At 46.0% G+C, this 19738-nt stretch overlaps 1 long non-coding RNA gene across 3 annotated transcripts in view; it reads right to left on the bottom strand.

Moving 5' to 3' along the window:
- Positions 1–19738, bottom strand: part of LOC309349113 — a 144730-nt gene that overhangs the window by 97163 nt on the left and 27829 nt on the right. For all 3 annotated transcript variants that reach the window (XR_014159724.1, XR_014159725.1, XR_014159726.1), the window contains exon 2: positions 8717–9088. This is a non-coding gene — a long non-coding RNA (uncharacterized lncRNA). The remainder of the gene's footprint in view (positions 1–8716; positions 9089–19738) is intronic.

Below are 19738 nucleotides of genomic sequence, written 5' to 3' on the forward strand. Positions count from 1 at the left end.
CTTCTCTAAACGTATGTTCTTCTTGTTCTCTTATTCTAGATGTTAAGTCTTCAAGTTGTGCAAATTCTGTCAACTTAAGTTGCCATTCTTCTTTGGTTGGGACCTCGCTCAATTCCCATTTTGAGGCTAAGAAAACACAGGCTGCAGTAGCAGCACACATAAATAACATTTTTTGACACCTGGGAATTTCAGTCTGAATTATCCCCAACAGAAAGGACTCGGCGGGGGGGGGGGGTTGGGGGGGAGTACTTTTAAACATTTTTTTCAATTCATTACAGATCATTTCCCATTTTTTTCTTTTTGGACTGTTGCACTTATCCCTTGAGGTGAAGGCTGCTATGATTGGTTATATTTGCATAGCTGAGTTGGTAGAGCATGAGATTCTTAATCTCAGGGTTGTGGGTTCAAGCCCAACTTGGGAAAAGATTCCTGCATTTCAGGGGGTGGGACTAGATGTGGTCCCTTGCAACTCTAAAATTTTACAATTCTATTCAATCTTCTCATCCAGAAGCTCAGAGGCATACTGTAGACTCACAATGACCCTACAAGCTAGGGAAAGGTCTCAGACTCAGACACAAATGAGCAGAGATTTGAATCCCGTTTATCCTGAAACAATAGCCAACATTTGGCCAATGAGTCACACAGTGACTTCTTTTTAACACAGAGCACCTAAACAAATGTCACTAAGATTCCCAGATCTAGAAGACTTATCACTAGTGTTGTCTTATCTGAGTAAGCACTGGGTGTAAAACTATTGCTCTGTTCTTCATGCAAGATTGAAACTGGGACATCACTTCGTAATGGCCTGTGAGCTGGCCCAAATCAATTAGCTTTGATTATATGGCAAAAATATTGCCTCATATTATTGACAACAAGGAATTCTATACAACCCATCAACGTGATTTATAAAACTGCTGTTGTCAATTTATGTTCATCATCTCTAACGTCCCTTCTCAAATCTGAGTTTCCCAGAAAATTATGAGTTGATTGGTTTTTTTTCCTGGAATACAAACATCAGTTTGTAGCATAGCGATCCAACTAAGCATGTTCATTTTATCTGTGCTTCATAAGCAAGCGAAGAGCTTAGAAACATCAAGAACCATATGCCAGGATTTGTTGTTGTTGTTTAGTCGTTTAGTCCAACTCTTCGTGACCCCATGGACCAGAGCACACCAGGCACCCCTGTCTTCCACTGCCTCCCGCAATTTGGTCAAACTCATGCTGGTAGCTTCAAGAACACTGTCCAACCATTTCGTCCTCTGTCATCCCCGTCTCCTTGTGCCCTCAATCTTTCCCAGCATCAGGGTCTTTTCCAGGGAGTCTTCTCTTCTCATGAGGTGGCCAAAGTACTGGAGCCTCACCTTCAGGATCTGTCCTTCCAGTGAGCACTCAGGGCTGATTTCCTTCAGAATGGATAGGTTTGATCTTCTTTGCAGTCCATGGGACTCTCAAGAGTCTCCTCCAGCACCATAATTCAAAAGCATCAATTCTTCGGGAATCAGCCTTCTTTATGGTCCAGCTCTCACTTCCATATATCACTACTGGGAAAACCATAGCTTTAAGGGAGACATGATAGCCATCTTCAAATATCTCAAGGGCTATCCCATGGAAGATGGAGCAAGCTTGTTTTCTCCTGCTCTGGAAGGTAGGACTTGAACCAAGGACTTCAAGTTACAAGAAAGGCGATTCCGACTAAACATGAAAAAGAACTTTCTGACAGTAATAGCTGTTTGACAGTGGAACGGTCTCCCTTGGGAGGTAATGGACTCTCCTTCCTTGGTGGATTTTAAGCAGAGGTTGGATGGCCATCTGTCATGGATGTTTTAGCTGAGATTCCTGCATTACATGGGGCTAGACTAGATCCTATGATTCTAAGCACTAATCTTCCACGAGGTTTCCAGAAGTGGCTCTTACACCATGTGAAAGATCACCAAAAAACCCCAGAAATCATCCGGCAAGGAAACATCAGTAAAACAGAATAAGTCCCAAACCTGTCACAGCTAGCCTGCGATTCTGAGCCAAGCCAGAAGACAAACCAATCAGTCGTGAAATTTCACTTTGCTTCTTAAAACAGTGGGCACCAAACATTTACAGAAGGGTGGCTCTGCCTGTTTAATTTCCTCTATGTTAGCCTGCAAAGCTCAACAGGGAAGAGTCGTGAAATGACAAGCGATTATGGCACTCAGCCGATGAGATGCGGGAGATGACAGGCCCCTGCAGTTGCCAAAATTCTTCCAGCCGGGTCACTCCTTCTGCAACTTGCATTGTGTTCCTTCTCTGTGATGCCTTCCTGCTAGGCAAATCTATTCGCAGATGTTTTGTCTTGTGTTTCCCCAAGCATAGCTGGGGCAGAGGCTCTCCTCACTGCCTTTCCCGCTTTGGGGAAAAGCTACGACGGGCTGGGAAAACTTTTTCAACCCAAGGGACACGGAGCCCAGTGTTAGAAACTCAGATATAGAAACTAGGCACCAAAGGGTTGCAATCACCAAAACATAATGTTAAGGGAAGCTTTTAATGTTTAATAGGTTATTGTATTTTAATATTCTGTTGGAAACCGCCCAGAGTGGCTGGGGAAATCCAGCCAGATGGGTGGGGTATAAATAATAAATTGTTGTTGTTGTTGTTGTTGTTGTTGTTGTTGAAGGTCATTTTGAATTCTGATTCTGTCTTCTGCAGCATGAGCTACCCCTTTCATCTGCAAATTTGATGAGTATCCCCTCTATTCCTTCTTCCAAGTCGTTTGTAAAGACATTGAAAAACAGAACCCCACAGTTTCACTAGGGCAGAAGAACCACAGTGGATGTCCAGGCAGAGTCTGGAGGTCAATTGTGTGTGACATTGCCAGGTTTCCTGAGCACAGGTGTGAGCCCATTACCTTGACGGTGCCATGGGAGCCACATTCGTTCCGAGATGACTTGTGTTCCCAGGCACAGCTGGTCCGGGATCTGCCACGGAAGCAGCAGGATGAGTGGCAGGGATGTTTTCTAGCCAAGAAATCTCTCTGTTCAAGTAACTGTGCGAACGTGGATTCCGTACGTCGACAGGAATGCTGACTGGGACAGAGTTAATACTGTACTGGTGGGTTAAGTGTTGGGAAGAGGTCAGCAGCGATTTCCTGGAGTTTAATTGGTCACCGGGCCGCAGCACAGTCACACACTTCTGGTTAAGGCTGTCTTTTGGCAGCCCTCCGTTCCAGACGGTGGCTGGCTTTCAAAGCCCAGCTGTCTGCTCCTGGGGCTCCGGCCAGGGCAGCTTTCATCCTGCTGCATTCTATTACTCAGCAGACTTTGGGCAGAGCATCACTGTGCTCAATTATGTGTTTGGGTTTTTGTGTGTATAGGCCAAAGATACTCTTGTTTCCGAAAAAGAGATCTTTCCCCCCCCCCTTGCTTTTTAAAAATCCACCCACTTATCCCTAGAGAGCCAGAGAAATCAAACGTTTTGAAAGAGCTGACTTCTACTATGTCTGTGCGAGTCAGATTATGGTGTGTGTGTGTGTGTGTGTTTTTGTGGGATTGGGGAAGAACAGAAAGAGCATTCCTGCAATAAGTGGCTTTTGCTCTGCTGCAGATCAGAGGCTCTGTGTGTCGTGGGCAATCATGGTTTCACTGATGAAAGCTGCTGTCATGATTGCCAGCATCCGATGTGGTTTAGCATTCTCTTTAATCTCTTCCTAGCAGTACTGTTTTCGTGTGTGTGTGTGTGTGTTTGGGGGAAATTTGCATGCTAGCGTGGATATGTCTGTGCCAGATTTATGTATTAGCGAAGCAAGCTATAGCTTAGGGCCCCACTCTCTTGGGGGCTCAAAAAAATAAAATAAAAGGGAAAAACAACAACTGGATGTACATTTCCAAAATATAAGATAAAAAAACAAATAAAATAAAACCTACATACAACAACAGTGTTTTGTGTTGTGTAGGCTCCTGTGATGTAAGTCATGGGCCCCGCCTGCTCCCTAAAATATCACTGGTTTGCTCCTTTCTATATAGAGGGTGCCTACATTCTGCATGGACTGGTTGCATGGCAAGATGGGCAAATGGCTTTAGGTACCTACAGTGGACGCTCAGGTGGTGAACGCAATCCGTGCGGGAGGCACGTTCGCAACCTGCAGCGCCACATCTGCGCACACACGGGTTGCAATTCGTTGCTTCTGCGAAAGCGCAAAGCGCAATTTAGCAGTTCTGCGCATGCGCGAGCACCGAAACCCAGAAGTAACCCATTCCGGTACTTCCAGGTTCAGCACAGTGCACAACCCGAAAACACACAAACTGAAGCATCTGTAACCCGAGGTATGACTGTATTAGGGCCACAAATTACCATATAGCATATATTCAGCACAAAAAAGCAATCATTTGTTGTTGACAAAGGAGAGCTGGACATATAAAAGGCCCCATTACCTTCATTAAACCTAAATCCGGCCCTGGTCTGTGCATAGAATTATAGTCAAAAGGGACCACAAGGGACATCTGTCTAACCTTCTGCAATGCAGGAATCTTTTGGACAACGTTGGGCTCGAACCCTCGACCTTGAGATTAAGAGTCTCACATTCTACCAACTGAGCTAAGTAAGAAGGTCTTCAACATAGCTCTTGCATAGCTCTTCTACAACTGCACCCAGAAATCCTGCTTATGCGTGACTCTTTCCCTCCCTCCTCCTCCCCTCCCCAGTTAGCCAAAAGTAGTTGGAAGTGAAGGGACGCGGGTGGCGCTGTGGGTTAAACCACAGAGCTTAGGACTTGCCGATCAGAAGGTCGGCGGTTCGAATCCCCACGACGGGATGAGCTCCCGTTGCTCAGTCCCTGCTCCTGCCAACCTAGCAGTTCGAAAGCACCTCAAAGTGCAAGTAGAAAAATAGGTACCGCTCCGGCGGGAAGGTAAACGGCGTATCCATGTGCTGCTCTGGTTCGCCAGAAGTGGCTTAGTCATGCTGGCCACATGACCCAGAAGCTGTACGCCGGCTCCCTCGGCCAATAAAGCGAGATGAGCGCCGCAACCCCAGAGTCGGCCACGACTGGACCTAATGGTCAGGGGTCCCTTTACCTTTACCTAGTTGGAAGTGATGCCCAGGGTCAGGCAGGAGATCAATAAAGCACACTAACAGAATGATCACCCCTGTGCATATTTACTAAGAAATATTTCTCCCACTGAATTCCACAGAGATTACTCTTAGGTAATCGTACACAGGGCTGCAGCCGTAAAATCAGAGCATCTGCTTTGAGAGTTCAATTCCCAGCTTCTCCAGTTAGGGCTGCCCCCCTGCCCAAAACGGAGGAGAGCTGCTGCCAGTCCGTGTAAGCAATGTTGGGTGAGATGGGCCACCGGTCTGACTCAGCACAAAGCAGTTCCTGATTATTCCTGGTGCCCTTTAAAAAAAAAACAGCTGCAAACAGCTCACCATGAGTCGGCAAAGGCAGAGCTGCATCAACAGTGAAAAATCTGAGGGCTTCCTCACCCAGAGAGCAAATTCCACAGGCTGCGGTCCCGGGGCTGAACAATGAGAGCTAAAATTCCAAAACAGAGGAAGTGATAAAGTTACAGCGATAAAAAGAAGAAATTCCAGCGGATGTACAGTAGCATCCTAAGCAAAATGGAATTTCCTTGCCAGCCGTGTAATAACAGAGTCAGTCCGCTCACAGAGATTGTGCCAAATGACCGGTGGAGGGGGGGGGGAGTGGATGCCTCTCCCAAACCTTTTAAACCAACATTTTCCTGATTTTTCGGTGGGGAAAGAAAGCACAAATAAACAAACAAAAACCCAACGTTTTGTCCTGAGCTCATTATCCAATTCTCCCTACAGCACAGAAAAAGAACCTCACAAGGAAGGAATGGATGGATTCGCCCACAGAAAGATGTAGATGCGAAAGAGAAGAATCAAATGCTATCCTTAAGCTTTCAGACAGCAAATCACAGCGTCGTTTTTTATTTTAAATGCTTCTATTGCTGACGTTTCTCTCCTTTTGACTTCTTTATTTCTTTCTCTCTTCCCTGTCTTCGTCTCTATTTTGCCTTTCTTTGTTTTCCAACTTTGGCAGCTGCAATTTTTACGAAGGAGGTGACCGCGGGCATCCTCATGAAGCCCCTACCCAAAGAAGCGTTTCCAGAACCTTCATGTCAAGCTGGGACTCTGCGTGGTTGAATAAAATCTATGCATATAAATGTTATGTTGTATTGCCTGAGAAGGGCTATGTGGGATGTGTTATCATTAGAGCAGTCAAGTACAACATTTCCCTGTTTCCTAGAATGGACACACAGGGGAACGTGGCTCCAGACAGGGACGACTTCCTGCCATACCTGCTTTGGAGCTTTCTTCCCTTCCCGTGTGTGTGGCCAGGTAGATGGGCTGACCAGATAAAAGGGTTGGCCATGCAACCATCTCTCTCTTGGTCTCTTGGACTCTCACTCTCCTGGCTCTTAGCCAGCGCATGGCTCAACCTTCACATAGGATGGAGCCCCCAAGCAGAAAGTGTGAGCGACATCTCAGGACTTCTTTTCACTGTAACCACAAGAGAAAGCCTGCCTGCAGATTACTGCTGTGAATATGAGTAAAACTTTATTCTTACTTTCGAAGAAGGCTGTGTTGTGTTGTTGTTATTTTAAGAGGGAAATACAGTAATACCTCTGTGAACGTCCACCTTGTCTAGCGTCCATTCCGGTGAACGTCCGCGGCAAACCCAGAAGTACCGGAACGGGTTACTTCCGGGTTTGCTAAATCATGCTTTGCACATGCGCAGAAGCACAAACAACTCCGCGTGTGTGAATGTGCAGATGCGGCGCTTTGCCCTGCGTCTTTTTCGGACGGATCCTTGCCGCAAAACGAGGTATGACTGTAAAGGAGAAACTTCCCAGGAACAATCCAGATTGGATTGCTTAATTAAAGGATTCTAACGAATCATCAACTTGCTTCCAATCAGCTGCAAAGGGAATGCGCTCTGATGTTTACTCACTAGCGTGAGCAGGGGGGAGGGGGAAATGTCAAAACAATATACCCTCTCCTACGTTCCTTAACATTCGCACAGTTCAGGTGGGTGGTGAAAACCCGTCTTCTCATTTTTCCCCATCCCCCAATCTCACAAAATTAGCTCCAAAATATTAGGGGAGCCTCCAGGACAGATTTTGGGGGAGTTCAGAGGGAGCTGTGGCAATGGAAATGCTGCTTTGCCTGCAGAACTTTGCCTGTGGAGCACAGGATACAACCCACAGTTTGTTATACCTTACTATATAGTGGTACCTCGAGTTACAAACACCTTGGGATACAAACGCTTCAGGTTATAAACTCCGCTAACCCGGAAGAGTTACCTTGAGTTGAGAACTTTGCCCCAGGATGAGAATGGAAATCGCATGCGGATTAGCGAAAACACGCCTCTAGTTAAGAACAGTTTCAGGTTAAGAACGGACCTCCGGAATGAATTAAGTTCGTAACTAGAGGTACCACTGTATTAGCACATGCTTTCAAAAGGGCCGATTCCATCCATTTGCTGCTAACCACCAAAGGTCAACGGACTCCCCAGGAAGTCTGCATCAGATTGCAACCCTAAGGAGAATATGGGAGCTTCCACGAAACTTGCAATTTTCGTGCTTGCCTGTGCTGGGTACTGGCAGAACTCCACCTTCGCTCCAAGCAAGCTATTGCTATTAATCACCACAACATTTCTGTCTCCTGCCAACATTCCCTCCTCCCCGTGCAATGGTGCGATATACTGACCTCAGCATGCACCAAGCTTCCTACAGCACTCCCGTAATCCTAAAAAAAGGATCAATCATGCATCTTTGAATCCAGCAAATATGAAACGTGCTCAGAGTGCAATTCAGCCTCTGCCATCCACAGCAAGGTGTCTTCATCACAGGGAACAACAACAAGAAAACCAAAGCTCTGGGATAGAAACTCTCAATCTCCAAGCACACACGAACCAGAAAGCATATGGTCCCGGCAAGTGTGATCACAGTATCGTAAGAGAATATGGCAGCCAGGTATCACGAACAGCATGTTTTGCAGTACAGTGGAACCTTGGTTCTCGAACGGCTTAGTTGCTGAACAAATTAGCTCCCGAATGCCGGAAACCTAAGTGTTCCGGTTTTCAAACGTTTTCCGGAAGCCAAACGTCCAACACGGCTCCTGCAGCCAATCGGAAGTCGCGTCTTGGTTTTCGGATGGTTTCGGGAGTCAAAGGGACTTCCAGAACGGATTAAGTTCGAGAACCAAGGTTCCACTGTATTAGAAGGAAAATTTCTGCACATGACAACACATCAGCTTTGTTCACACTTCATTTTAGTTAAATTTAGCTTTAAGTGCAGGGCTAAAATCGCAGGTGCTTTGCTTCTCCCTCGCTCCTGCCACACTGCCAGGAGCTAAACTATGGTTTGCCTTAGCAGAATGCCCAAATCCAGGCTCATGGTTTGTTTCTTCCCAAACCACCCACACGCAGCAATCTGAGAACAAACATTTACAAACACTCTTGGTTTGTTTGGTGAGAAACAGACTGAACCAGGGTCCTGACGCAACGCTAAGGCTAGCCATGGTTTAGCTATGATTAGCGTGGCAGCGCCAGGAGCAAGGGAGAAAGCATGTTTTCTCATGTTCAACTCCTTTCACTGTGCTTAAAAGATCAGTTGTGATATGTCCATGCTGGGGGCATACAGAGAAAGAGAGAGAGAATGAATTCACCGCAAACTTTGAGAAACTTAAAACTTATCTGTATATCAGGTAATCACAGACATACCTGGGTAGCACACTTGTCCCAATGGGAAACAGTAGGGCAGGGAGTCTCATGTTCAGACTACTGGCGGCGCTTTTCCCCCAGCATCCACACACACAAAATTAACCACAAAAAATGCATATTCCATTGATAGCAGGGGAAATAATCCATCTTCAGCAATGTTATCTTGGTATGAACATCCAGAATGAGGGGAGGGGGAACAGCCAAAATCTTTCGTCCCTCCCCACGCACATATTTCATCCGCAGCTGGCATTCTCCGGAATCTTTGGGCAGCTCGAGAAAGTCCCACGGCCTTGGGCGTCCTTGAACGAAAGGAACAAGATGTTGGAGGAGCTGCTGTGTCTATTGGATCGCTCCAGAAATCAAGACTGAGACCTTGGGAAGAGGAAACAAAACAAGGAGAAACTGTTACATGGAGCAGACAGGGCATGAGACAGGGAGCTGGGGGTGGGAGAGTAGACTGGAAATTGTTCCACTTGCATGATAAATGTAAACTTTCCCTTTTCCTTGCAAATGGCTGTCAGAAAGGCGTGGGGGAAAGAGAGAGAAAGGAAGCCTGATCTCTCAGTAAGCAGTCACCAAATTTTCAGCATCTTGGTTTGCAGAGGATGGAGGACAAGGTCAATTCAAGGACAAAGGGCCTCCCTTGTCTGAGACAGCCATCAAAAATTACCGTATTTTTTGCTCTATAGGATGCACCCGACCATAGGACGCACCTTGTTTTAGAGGGAGAGAACAAGAAAAAAAATTCTCCCCCTCTCTGCGCAGCGCCTCTTCAGTGAAGCGGCAAGAGAAACGGAGCCCCTTCCATTTCTCCTCCCACTTAGCTGAAGGGGCACTGCGCAGAGAGGGAAAGCTGCGCAGCGCCTCTCCAGCGAAGCAAAGCCAGGAGAGCGAGAGGAATCCGTGCGCACTGATCCCTCTCGCTCTCCAGGCTTCAGCGAAAGCAACACGAAGCCTCCGGAGCGCAGCAGGAGCACTCCCTCTGCGCTTCGGAGGCTTCGCGTTGCTATCGCTGAAGCCATGGAGCCTGCATTCGCTCCACAAGACACACACACATTTCCCCTTAATTTTTGGAGGGGAAAAAGTGCGCCATAGAGCGAAAAATACGGTAGGTGGGGAGAGGGACAAAGTGAGGAAGAAGAATCAAAGGCTGCAAATGAGGAATTTAGCAAACACTGTTGGCCTTCTTTCATTCGATTCAAAGGAAGCATACATGTATTTTTACACACACTCTCACACACACACCAATAAACGTGGGGCAGATTTAAACGGAAAGCCGGGCATGTGCAAAGTTTAAACAAGGTCTCTTTGCTGGTGTTTAAGAGCACCAGCACTCCAGGGATCCAGAGCCCTGTTGGCACTACCATGTTGGCAGCCTGGTACCGCATGCATAGCAGCCGAGGAACCTGGTTTGAAGGAGATGCCACCGGCGGCATAGAAAAACGACACAGTAGAGCAGAGTTTTCCAAACTGCGCGTCACGACACATTAGTGTGTCGGCAACAGTGTGTAGGTGTCTCACGCAAACGCTCCCCACGTTCCTTCCAACGAGGCTGGAAAAGGGGTTAGTTGAACCTCCGGTTTGCTAGCAAAACAGAATTACTGTGTTGCAAAATGACGCATGTCTAAAAAAGTGTGCCCCCAACATGAAAAGTTCGGACAGCTCTGCAGTAGAGTTTCAGCGCAACACACACACACACACACACACACACACACACACACCGAGCCATCTTGCATCTGAGCCCGATGGGAGTGGTTGGTTAAGCACCTGTAGATCCAAGCACTTGGCCAGTGATAGAAATGAGCCCAGCATTTTGCAACCAGCATGGGTCCAATTGCAGCCGTCTGGAGATCTCTGGATGCCAGGTTGAAGAATGACATCTCCATCTGGCAGGCCCCTCCAGCTTTCTTAAGCAGGTAAGCAGAAGAGCTTATTCACTGCATTGATATCCCACCCTTTTTCTCCAAGGAGAACATGGTTCGCCCCGTTCCTCAGTTAATTCCTACAATGACCCTGAAAGGTAAAAAAATTGTCCAGTAGCAACTTAGAGACCAACTAAGTTTGTTCTAAACAGCCTCTGTCCAGTATATCTGAAGGAGCGTCTCAACCACCATCGTTCTACCTGGACACTGAGGTCCAGCGCCGAGGGCCTTCTGGCGGTTCCCTCGCTGCAAGAAGCCAAGTTACAGGGAACCAGGCAGAAGGCCTTCTCGGTAGTGGCACCCGCCCTGTAGAACGCCCTCCCATCTGATGTCAAAGAGAAAAACAACTACCAGACTTTTAGAAGACATCTGAAGGCAGCCCTGGGAAGCTGGGAAACCCAACTGGATGGGCTGAGTATAAATAATATATTATTATTATATTCCTGGTATAAGCACACCATATGCACACGAAAGTTTATACCAAGAACAAACTTAGTTGGTCTCTAAGGTGCTACTGGACAATTTTTTAAAAAAAATTATTTCGACTGCATCAGATCAACATGGCTACCTACCTGAACCTGAAAGGTAGGTGAAGAGTCTGTGACTGACTCCAAGGTCACCCTGTGAACTTCACAACCAAGCTGGGAACTCCAATATCCCACATGGCTCAACTTCGCTATTAGAGGAAGCAATGGCCCAATTCACAGAGGCATCCAAGCAAAGGAGACACCTCTAAGGGTTTGGGGATCCCGGTCCCAACGGATTTTGTTGACGTGTCTCAGAGAAAGAAAAGGATGCAATCTTGTCTCCACCCCACACAAGGTGACTATAAACTGAGCTCCTCCTGAGCCTTAGGACAGGACAATGCTCTCCAACTTACAGGTGCTGCCACAATTTATGACCTCCAAAAAGTCCACAAAAACTTTAAGGTCCAGAATAAGCAACAGGAAAAACCTCTTCACGAAACTCCCAAATAAACTTGTGGGACTCACAGCCACTTGATGTGGAGGGGACCCGCCGCCTGCATGGTCTGTTGGTTTACGGATCAGACCAACCCACAGGCAAGGGGATCTATCAATGCCACCAAACAGAACTTCCAGGTTCAAAGACAGAAGATCTCCAAATGCCTTGCCCTATTCTACCAGGGCTCTTTTTTTTACACCCTTTAAAACTATTATTATTCAACCTGGAAACCGTAATCAAAAGATACCCGTTATGGATGCAGGCTGTTCAGACTGCACTGGCTGAAACCAATGCACAAGCCGTTTCCTAATTGGGGAGGATGTGTGAGGTGGATGTGGCAAACATCAAGCATTCCATAGTGAATATGGTTTATCGTTGGAGGCCGTCCGAGCACTGCGTGTTTTTGTGCGTGTGGTTAAGGCGGCTGTGTTTGTACAAGCAAGTCAAGGGAGGGAAGGGAAAGTGATTTATTTCGCGGTACCCAAGCGCTGTTGTCACTCCCCAAAGCAATGCTGCATTTTGTTTTTTGCTCAACGCACGCGTCATCCTTGGCAATTCATCAGAATGTGCCGGCTGTGTGGGGAAAAAAGAGGAGCTCCCACTCTTGCGAGAGACGCTTAAAATGCAATTTTTAATCTCAGGCACCTGCACTGCGATGGCACCAGGGCTGGATTTAGGTCTGATGAGGCCCTAAGCTACTGAAGGTAATGGGGCCTTTCTATGTCCAGCTGTCCTTTGTCAACAACAAATTGTCACTGTGTTTTTTGTTGTTGTTGAATATATGCTACATGGTAATTTATGGACCTAATAGGTATCTAAAGCCATTTGCACATAACAAAATATGTATTTTATCAAAGTAATCATTGAAATGAAATACAATTAAGTATATTAATAGTGGGGAAAATTTGGGGGGGGGCCCAAGAGAGTGGGGCCTTAAGCTATAGCTTGTTTAAAGGTAAAGGAACCCCTGACCATTAGGTCCAGTTGTGGCCGACTCTGGGGTTGCAGAGCTCATCTCGCTTTATTGGCCAAGGGAGCTGGTGTACAGATTCCGGGTCATGTGGCCAGCATGACTAAGCCGCTTCTGGTGAACTAGAGCAGCGCATGGAAATGCCATTTACCTTCCCACCGGAGCGGTACCTATTTGTCTGCTTGCACTTTGATGTGCTTTCGAACTGCTAGGTTGGCAGGAGCAGGGACTGAGCAATGGGAGCTCACCCCGTCATGGGGATTTGAACTGCCGACCTTCTGATCAGCAAGCCCCAGGCTCTGTGGTTTAACCCACAGCACATATGTGTAAACCAAAACGTTGCTTCAATTGTTTAAAGCTCCGCTCTTGCCTTGCTTGCCCTTTGTTGCAGTTATCTACCACCCCCTTTCCAAAATGAAAACGTTAAAGGTGGTCTCTCGCCTGACCCAAATGAAATGAAATGACAGGGAGATTATGCCTGTGTCTCCCTATCTCAGGCCATAATCACAGTGATGCAATTCTGCCAAGAACCTTTCAAGTGGGTGGGGTGGGGGCTCGAAGGGGGCTTTTGTTTGCTTTTGTGGGTTAAGTGGCTTATCTTAGGGAGAAAAGTTCTCTCTTCCTTTCCCCCCCCGCTTCTGCTTCCTCCAACACTGAGTCATAAGAAGTAAGTTGCAGCAACTCTTATATCTACTTAAAACAATACTCCCCATACTCTCCCCCCACAGGCACCTTCTTCTGGCTCCAAAACTACCCATGCATCAATCGGACATGCACAATAGGCTCCCCCATAGCTCCTCGCTTCACGCCAAACTGAACCACTGCAATCACCGCTGGCCCAGCAAAACCGGCCCTAACCAAACTCAGGTGTTTATTTGCAACCGGAAGTTCCAGCACAGCTTGCTTCCACATAAAAGGGGAGCCTAGTTAGCTTTCCACCCCCCCAAAAAAAATTTGCATTTCAAACCCCTGAAAAACTGACTTGCCAATCCCAAGCCCTAAATGCATAGACAGAGACACACACCTGGCTAACTTTAAGTCAAACTATTTTCCCACAAACAAAGCCAAATTGGCTGCTAATTGTTTTTTTAAAAAAAATAAATGTATTTTTATTAAAGATTTTCTTTGCTATTCACTTGTGTTCCTTTGGTGGTGAGAGAGAATTGGCTGCTAATTGTGAAACAGCTGGACTGCTCTGCTATAAAGACACTCGTCTCTGCCTTGCTTATGTGTCCCCTCCCATGGGCTAATGGTCTTTCAATCAAGGGGGGAGGAAGGAACACTCAAAGAGATTAGGGAAAGATGAGCATCTCTTAAGCCTCTTGGTATTATGTCCTGGCTAAGTGCTGCATCCATCACAAGCCCAAAGTGCACCCCCACATCCCAAGATTCCAGCAAGGCAAAATATATTCCCCAAGGGTGGACCAGTCCACTGGTATATAGAGGTGGTGGTGGGGTTTTTTTTTTACTTCCTTACAGGGCTTAATTGCATTTAAAAAGGAGAAAAGGAGCCAGTGAATGAGAGCAAACTCAATTTACGAGCCTGATGCAGACAGAGCCAACTGAATTTAGAAGCAATTTGACAACTGGAGGTCAGCAGTAGATTGCCCCGCTCAAAAGCCAGACGGACAGCAAGCCAATTCCCACGCTGCTGGCTTTAATTAACGGAAAAGAGCTTACAAACCAAGATCTAAGAATGTAAGGGGAGAGGCCCGGCTGGACCTGGGACCATCAACTCCAGTGTCCAGTTTAGCACAGTGACCAACTACTTGGGAATAAGCTGTTGTTTGGCAGTGGAATAAACTCCCATGAGAGGTGATGGACTCTCCTTCTTTCGAGGTTTTGAAAGCTGAGATTGGAAGACCATCTGTCTTGGATGCTTTAGCTCAAGATTCCTGCATTGCAGGGGGTTGGACTAGATCAGGCATAGGCAAACTCGGGCCCCCAGATGTTTTGGGACTACAACTCCCATCATCCCTAGCTAACAGGGCCAGTGGTCAGGGATGATGGGAACTGTAATCCCAAAACATCTGGAGGGCCAAGTTTGCCTATGCCTGGACTAGATCTGTTTCCCAAACTGGGATCTCCAATTGTTTTTGGAATACAACTCCCATCATCCTTAGCTAGCAAAGGTGATGGGAATTGTAGTCCAGGTTGATAAAGGAATGACACAACTTTTAGAAGACATCTGAAGGCAGCCCTGTATCGGGAAGTTTTTGATGCTTGATGTTTTATGTTTTTATATATGCTGTAAGCCGCCCAGAGTGGCTGGGGACCCGCCCATCTGGCTGGGTATAAATAATAAAAATTATTATCATCATCATCATCATCATCATCATCATCATCATCCTCATCATCCTCAGGGTTCCACAAGCAGAATGCGGGCACAATCGTCCTCTCCAGCTGTTGTCAACTGCCCTACCAGGAAAAGTTGCAGCACTTGGGGATTTTTATCTTAGAGAAAATGCAATTAAGAGGTGACATGAGAGAAGTTCATAATAGAGGAAGTGGATAGAGAAAAGCGAGGACAGCATGTTATTCTTAGAAGGAGAACTACCTGAAAATGATTCACAGATGGTATTTAACTCTGAGGAGGCTTGCTAAGATGTAGAAGACTGAATCAGATAAGTGCTGGAGAGGCAAAGACGTGATAGGAACGTTCTTTCATAGGTGGTGGACTTAAAAATGGGTAAGAGTATTCGGAAATGATTCATAATGAATTGGGGGAAAATGTTTAAAAGTACTTTCCAAAAAAAACCAAAAAACAGAGTCCTTTCTGTTGGGGATAATTCAGACTGAAATTCCCAGGTGTCAAAAAAGGTTATTTATGTATGCCATTACTGTGGCCCATGTTTTGTTAGCCCACAAATAGAGGACCCAACCAAAGAAGAATGGCAACTTAAGTTGACAGAATATGCGCAAGTGGCAGACTTAACATACAGAATAAGAGAACAAGAAGAACATACGTTTAAAACGTTTATTGAATACAGTGGTACCTTGGTTTACAACCATAATCCGTTCCGGAGGTCCATTTGTAAACCAAAACAGGTTGTAACCCAAGGCGCGCTTTCGCCAATGGGGCCTCCAAACAAATTTTGTTCATAATCCAAAAACACATGGGTTGTAATCCAAAAAAAAGGTTGCAAACCGGGACATGCACTTCCGGGTCTGATGTGTTTGTAATCCAAAACCTATGCAAACCAAGGCACCACTGTATATGGGAAATAACTGTGTACAGCTGAAAACTCTGGCAGCATTAAGATAAATTCAACAGTGTAAACAAGTTTTGATGGATGCAATAATGAAATACTGAATGGTATGGTTTTTGTAAAACACGCAGGGATTTATGATATGCAAAAGGAACCATGGAAAGAGAAGAAGGGAAGTCATTGGTATCTTAAGGATGTAAAGCGAGTGTTTTAAATTGCATAACAGAAAAAATAATAAAATGAGGACAGGAGGCTGCCCTTGATGGGGCAATGGCCTGATCCAGAAGCAGGCTCTTCTTCTGCCCTTCCGTCCCCCAGCACTTAGTATTCAGAGGCAGGATGCCGGAGGTTTATCCTCCCTGAATTGCAGGATTTACCGTATTTTTTGCACCATAACACTCACTTTTTTCCTCCTAAAAAGTAAGGGGAAATGTCTGTGCGTGTTATGGAGGGAATGCCTACGGGTGGCATGCCTACGGATTTTCCTCCTCTAAAAACTACGTGCAAGTGCGTGTTATAGAGCGGAAAATGTCAGCTTAAACTCCCCCAACCACCCAGGACCACCCCGCCCTGCTCCCAAGCCTCAATTTGCAAACTATTTATAAACATCCCTAGTTTTAAGCAATGCAAATCACGCCTCTTGAAAGCAAATTAAGAGCTATCAGAGCCTTTCACGCCAGGGGCCCATCGATGCAGATCAGATAAGGGCAAAAGGACACAGGGCTGCCTTCTCTTTTGTTTCATCACCAAGTCTGAGCCACCCAGCACAACAGGACTGCATATCTCCTGCGCATACAAAGCTCAAGGTGCAAAAAGAGTCTTTAGCCTTTCAAACTTGCCACTAAATAAGGAGGATTGGCAATTAAAAGCTATACAATATGCAGAGTTAGCAGGTCTAACAAAAGTAAAATAAAGGAGCGAGGAAATGGAGTATGCAAAGAGGAGGAGGAGGAAAATTTTGTGGGGTATTTGGAAAAGAACTAGAAATGCTAGCGGGATTAAGGTAAATAAAACAGTATAATATATAATAAAGGAGAGAAAATAGGGGGAGAAAGTGAACCAAATATAACAATATGCAGGAATGGTGGGAAAATCAAAGGAACCAGGGGAAGGGGAAGAAGAGAAGTCGTCAAATGTTTTATTATAAACAAAAATATGAATGGTGGAAATATATATATATATATATCTCTGAATGTGAATGTGATTTTGGAAATGGTAATAATGAAAGTTATATTTTTAAAAATTAAAGAAAGAAAATAAATAAACAAACAAACTTCCACTATAAGGATTCTCCGAGTTAAGCCAAAGAATAGTCTTAACAGGGTTGCACTTGAGAGTTGCAACATGTTTCACAACTTTGGGCTCATCCACATTAATGTTCCTCCCCACTTTTCCAGTCCGTGTCTGAGTGCCTTTTGTCTCTACAAAAACCCGCTCTTTTAATGCTCTTGGAGAGAGTGAGTTTTCCTGGAGAAAGTGATAGGGCAGGGGAGTGCTAAGACATGAACAGCAGAAGAGTGGAGCTGAGCCTATAAAACACAGGGCAAAAGCTAAGGCTCACCCTTTGTGGTTGGTCAGCGATTGCAGCACACAGGCCAACATGTGAACCTCAAAGCTTTTACATAATGATATGCAAAAAACCTAGAATTATGCAAGGGTCCAAGCCAGAAACCACTAAGGGGTAAGCCATGCTGCTCTCAATGCCCACCATACCCAATACAGGGGTACCTTGGTTTAAGAACAGCTTAGTTTATGAACAACGTAAGAACGCTGCAAACCCAGAAGCAGGTGTTTTGGTTTGTGAACTTTCCCTTGGAATAAGAACATGTTTCGCTTCCTGTTGAGTGTGTTCCATTTGTAAATTGAGTCTCCCGCTGCTATGGGAAAGCAGGCTTTTGTTTAAGAACGCTTTGGTTTAAGAATGGACTTCTGAAATCGATTAAGTTCGTAAACCAAGGTACCACTGTATTGTTACCACTGGCGAAACTGGAGTCAACAGTGTGGTGCAGCAGCAAAAAAAAGCTAACACTATACTAGGCTGCATCAACAGCAATTCTGGCCACTGCAATTTAAGAAGGATGTTGACAAGCTAGAACATGTGCAGAGGAGGGCGACCAAGACAATCAAGGATCTGGAAACTAAGCCTTGTGAGGAGCGCTTGAAGGAACTGGGTAAGTTTAGCCTGGAGAACAGGAGACAGAGAGGAGATAGGATGTTGCTGTTGTTTAGTCGTTTAGTCGTGTCTGACTCTTTGTGACCCCATGGGCCAGGGCACGCCAGGCACTCCTGTCTTCCACTGCCTCCCGCAGTTTGGTCAAACTCATGCTGGTAGCTTCGAGAACACTGTCCAACCATCTCGCCCTCTGTCGTCCCCTTCTCCTTGTGCCCTCCATCTTTCCCAACATCAGGGTCTTTTCCAGGGAGGCTTCTCTTCTTATGAGGTGGCCAAAGTATTGAAGCCTCAGCTTCACGATCTGTCCTTCCAGTGAGCACTCAGGGCTGATTTCCTTAAGAATGGAGAGGTTTGATCTTCTTGCAGTCCATGGGACTCTCAAGAGTCTCCTCCAGCACCATAATTCAAAAGCATCAATTCTTCAGCCATCAGCCTTCTTTATGGTCCAGCTCTCACTTCCATACATCGCTACTGGGAAAACCATATGACAACCGTCTTCAAATATCCCAAGGGAACAAGCTTGTTTTCTTGTGCTCCAGAGGGTAGGACTCGAACCCATGGCTTCAAGTTATAAGAAAGGCGATTCCGACTAAACATATGGAAAAACCTTCTGGCAGTTAAGAGCTGTTCAACTGTGGAACAGTCCCCCTCAGGAGGTGGTGGACTCTCCTTCCTTGGAGGTTTTTCAGCAGAGGTTGGGTGGCCATCTGTCATGGATGCTTTAGCTGAGATTCCTGCATTTTAGGGGGTTGGACTGGATGACCCTTGCTTGCCCCTTCCAACTCTAAGATTCTGTGATTAAGGGTGATGGGAGCTGCAGTCTCCAGAAGTATCTGAAGGACACAGCATTGACAATGCTTGGATCGTATCCTATAGGTGAGACACACCTTCATGTACAAATCATTGCTTTCTGCAATTTGCTGCCGCACAACCCAAAGCCTTCTCAGCAAGCTGCCTCAGAAAACATGATTCGCCTCGCTCCCTCCCCCCGCCCCCAAGAATATTGCAAGCCTCGTTTGAATAACGAAGCGCTACTTCAAAGGGCAAGCTTCCCAGACAAGGTGTGCTTTTATGTTTGGAGCAGAGGTCTGGCTGCTAGGCTTGGGAGATGCAATGCTACTACGTCCAAACCTGTGATCATAGCTAAATGGGGAGCTGGGAATCATAAAAGCATTGCAAGGGGTGGATAGCTTGGGCGGATAGGTTTCACGCAGCTCTTTATAAAGCGGCCTTGTAAATAACTGAGCTGGGAGAGGTGGCTTCCCCGGAGGAAGAGAGTGGCTGCTGCCACACTAAAAGATTGACTTCTCACAAATGTGAGTACGGTGCTACCTTGGTTCTCAAAAGTCTTGCTTCTCAAACAACTTGGAACACAAACACTGCAAACCAGGAAGTAAGTGTTCCCGTTTGCAAACATTTTCCGGAAGCCGAACGTGCTCCGTTTTAATAATAATAATAATAATAATAATAATTTTTATTTATACCCTGCCCTCCCTGGTCAGAGCTGGGCTCAAGGTGGCTAACACCAGTAAAATTACAGCAAAAACATAATGGGGGGGGGACCAATTTAAAATACAGGTTAAAATGCAATTTAAAATGCAACCTCATTTTAAAAGCAGCCCATAAATCAAAACCATAAGGGGAGGAAACATGAGGTTCAGACTGAGTCCGAACCAAAGGCCAGGCGGAACAGCTCTGTCTTGCAGGCCCTGCGGAAAGATGTCAAGTCCCGCAGCGCCCTAGTCTCTTGTGACAGAGTGTTCCAAATATCTGAAGGTGGGCCAC

This window comes from Podarcis erhardii (genome assembly GCF_964252035.2).
Source record: "Podarcis erhardii genome assembly, chromosome: 8".
Taxonomy (NCBI): Eukaryota; Metazoa; Chordata; class Lepidosauria; order Squamata; family Lacertidae; genus Podarcis; species Podarcis erhardii.